Source organism: Arachis ipaensis, chromosome B9, assembly GCF_059453495.1.
Source record: "Arachis ipaensis isolate K30076 ecotype BB chromosome B9, ASM5945349v1, whole genome shotgun sequence".
In the NCBI taxonomy this organism is placed as follows: domain Eukaryota; kingdom Viridiplantae; phylum Streptophyta; class Magnoliopsida; order Fabales; family Fabaceae; genus Arachis; species Arachis ipaensis.
The window spans coordinates 53576222-53580320 of record NC_142444.1 but is presented as its reverse complement, the minus strand read 5'-3'; positions in this window follow the sequence as shown (position 1 = coordinate 53580320).

Sequence of the window (4099 nt, the reverse complement as noted above, 5' to 3'; positions counted from 1 at the left end):
TTCATGGGTCCATTTTCAAACTCTAATGGTTACCTTTATATACTGTTAGCTGTAGATTATGTTTTTAAATGGGTGGAAGCAATTTCTACCCGTACTGATGAGTCTGCACGAATGACGCGAACGCGTGGACGACACGTACACGTGACCTGCGCGATCTGCAGAATTAACAGAAAATGCTGGGGACAATTTCGGGCCGCGTTTCGACCCAGTTTTCGGCCCAGAAACACAGAATAAGGCCAGGAAACAAGCAGAGACTCAACACAGACACATAGACAGAGATACACGTCATTCACATTAGGATTATTTAGTTTTAGATCTGAATCTAGAGAGAATTACGCTTCCTCTAGTTTCTCTTTACATTCCTAGTTAATGCTTTTACTTTTGGAAACTGACGAATCATTACCTCCGTTGAAGACATTATTCTAGTTTGTTTACTTGTCCCTTACTATTCCATATCCTTATTTATTTTATTTAGAGTTCTAATTGGATTATTTTCATGAATTGTTAGTGAAGAGGATTACTTTTACTTTTAATTAATTTTTATTCTCTATTTTATTTTAATTAATTTATTATGTCTTCTTATATTTTTCTGAGTTTTATATTAATGTCAATGGAGTAGAATTCCCAAACTTGACATGGGGGTTGATTAAGAGGAGACACTTGAGTTGGAAGGCTTAAGTGTTGGTTAAATTGGGAATTGTTGGCTAGTTCTGTATTTACTAACGCTAGACCTTCCCAAGGGAGAGGACTAGGATTTACGAATAAGGATTAGCTCAATCATTTGACTTTCCTTTATTTAGTAAGGGTTAACTAAGTGAAAACAACAACCTTTTTAATACTACACTGAAAAGATCCCAACAAGGATAGAACTTCCAATTAATCATTCCCCCAGTCAAGGCCTTTTCATATTAATAATAATTCTTAGTTTTATTGCTTTCATTTATAATTATTTCTCATTATCTAAACTTAAACTCTCTCGGAAAATTCCTAATTAATAAATTAGCATCCTTTCCTGCAACTCGTTGGGAGACGACCTGGGACTCATACTCCCAGTATTTTTATTTCTAAATTTCGTGACAACTTTTCTAAATTGACGAGACGGATCTTAGCTGGTTAAGAACTATACTCTCAATGCATTCTCTATATTGATTTCTTAATTAGCCGACTTCTACTTGCACGTCAGATTTTTATATAAGATGGTTGTTCTACCATGCTGTAATATTTTAGGATGTTTATACTAGTGCTAAAAAATATAAATTATGTTCTATAATCACCCTTTTATTTGGGTCTTAAGATTGATTTTTGTGTATAGCTTCATAAATTATGTTGCATTATTGTTGTCTTAATTCTCATATTAATTTATTTATCTTAGTTTAAGGTGGATATATGACTTTTTAAATAGTGATATAGCGAAAAATTTTGTTTTTGATTTACTATCTTATTTTTCCATATAAATTTTGAGTATCATGTCATTATACAATAATAATTTAATCTTAGTCATCAAATGATATACATAATGCCATTAAAGTTTAAATAATATTTTGATGTTTGTATTTCTTAGGGTGTTTATTTATAATTTTAAAATTATTTTATTATAAAATAGTTTTTTCGGTTAAATTACAGTTGGACTGATTGTACCAATAAACTAATAAACTAGTAATTAGAGCAGTTCAATAATCGGTTCAATTTTCAAAACCTTGTTTTTTCTAACGATGCCTGCATGTTCAGGTCTAGTTTAAGGGTCCGTTTGGGAAGTTTCAAAAGTAATTTTTTGAGCTTTTGACTTATGAAAAGTAATAGTATTAATGTCTGGTGTAATTTTCAAAACCAAATTGTAGCTTTTTAAGAAGCTATTTAGGAGCTTATAGAGAAGTTAAAAAAAATGACTTCGTTCTCTCATAATACTACTATTTTTATCACATTTATATAAAATAAATACTTTTAAAACTAAAAATTCAAACACAAAATAACTTATTTATAAACTATTTTTAATATAGTCATTTATTCTTTAAATTATTTTTTCAAAAAGAATTTAATTAAATTGTTTATTCAAATCAGACCTAAATGCCATGGTGATGTTCACACAATAGTAAAAAAATAAAAAATTATACTAAAAAAAATATTTAAAAAAAATGGTACATAAGTAAAATGAAAGAGGACTCTAATGAATATAAGATATTTAAAATATATACGAATAAATAAGATATTAAAACTTAAAAGTATCAAAAACGCGTATATATTAATAAAACTAAAATGAATAAGTAAAACTTTTAAAATGAAAATTAACATAATTTCAAACAGATTATTATAAATCATAAAACAAAATATGATTATAAATCTTTAATAAATATTTGGTTTGACAAATGTAGTACTAAATCATTTTTTTTTTCTAAACGTATTCAAATAACGTGCTTGGTCGTCATGCCCTTGATTTGCAAGTCAAGGTAGGACTTTAACCTGAAACTTTTGTTCTTCTAAATTGCACTTCAAATTTTGCTGCATAATCAAATTCTAAATCTCTTTTCTCTTGTTTGGAACTTTGATTCAAACTATAGTGCTAGTTATAATCACCTAGCTACAAGTAGGTTCAAATTTACTTCAATATTCTAATTTTTTATGATTATATTTATGAATTAGTAATCATTATGAAATAACTAATTCTTTATGGTTTTGTGGTCATAACTTGTTCTAGAATTAGCAAGTGGGCTAAAAGGATGACCTCTATCATGAATCAAAATATGGTGCAAAAGAATATGGATGATGGGAGTGTACTTCAGATTTAATGGATTGTTTTGTTCCTAATTTCGTTGGTTCTTCTTCCAACGTTCAACTGCAATTGATGGATTAGAAGAATGAAAATAAAAAAAAAAAGTTGCATAATAAAGTATCCTTATGATGACCATGAGCACAAAAAAAAAAAAAAAAAACTATTTTGAATCCTTTATAAAAATTCGAATTAGTAGGAGGTGGTGGTTATAACAGTAATAATAAGTATTATATATAATTTTAAAATTTAAATTAAATAGAATTAGAAATGGTTCTTTGAAAATAGGAAACGTGAATAATTAAAAAATTAATATAATAGAATTATTAGATTTGAAGGCGGTGTAAAATAAAGCTAAACCTATAGTTATATTATGAAATTTTGTATTTTGCAGAAATAAAATGTGACACTAAAGTTTTTAAATAAAGATGACCCTAATTATTATTTTTTTATTTTTAAGGAAGATAAATTGTTAAAGTTAGTAAGACATTACTTAATTTCAAAGAAAACCAATGCAATTTATCTTATTTAATTTTCTATTTGTTTTAATCCAATCTCATGTTGATATTTTATTAAAATAGTTCAAGTGGTAGTAGTAAATAATAATTGCTGTGAATGCATGTGTATGAATGAATATCATTTTTATAGATTATTACTAGACTATTCATAAGAAATAGATTGGGGGTTAGGTTATATCAGAATAGATAAGGATTATTCAGTAAACAGTATTCTAAAGATATCATAAAAATATAAAAGATAGATAAAAAATTTTCTATTAGACCTCCAACAAACCTATTTTTAGCAACCTAGGTCAGTAGAAAAGATTTTCTACTAGACCTTTAAAGAACTTGTCCTTAACAACCTAGATTAGAGGGACAAAAGCTGAAAGAACTACCACGCAAATCACCTTAGTATTGGATCTTTTAATTTTCCTCATGTAATAAGTGAAACAAATCACTTACCTCACTTCTCACACAATAAAATGTGCTTAAAAGCAACTGAAATTTATTCATCAAAAGTTATTGCAAATGGTCTTACCAAAGGTGTTTAAATAGCCCTTAGCAAACTAACAAAAATTTAAAATTCCTAAAAATATGATAACTAATTTAAATCAAATTTCATCTTAATGAATTAGATCAGATTTGATTTAAATTTAAAATTTTAGAAATACTACTAAGCAAATCAAAAGTAAATCAAAAGTAAATCAAATCTTCTAACAGACTCAACAGCAAAACAAATTAAAAATAAATGACTAAAATTCGAAAATTAATAAAAAGTATGCTTCCCATTCAATTTGAAAAGTTTTATTTGGCTTCTTGTTGTCTTGTCTTAACC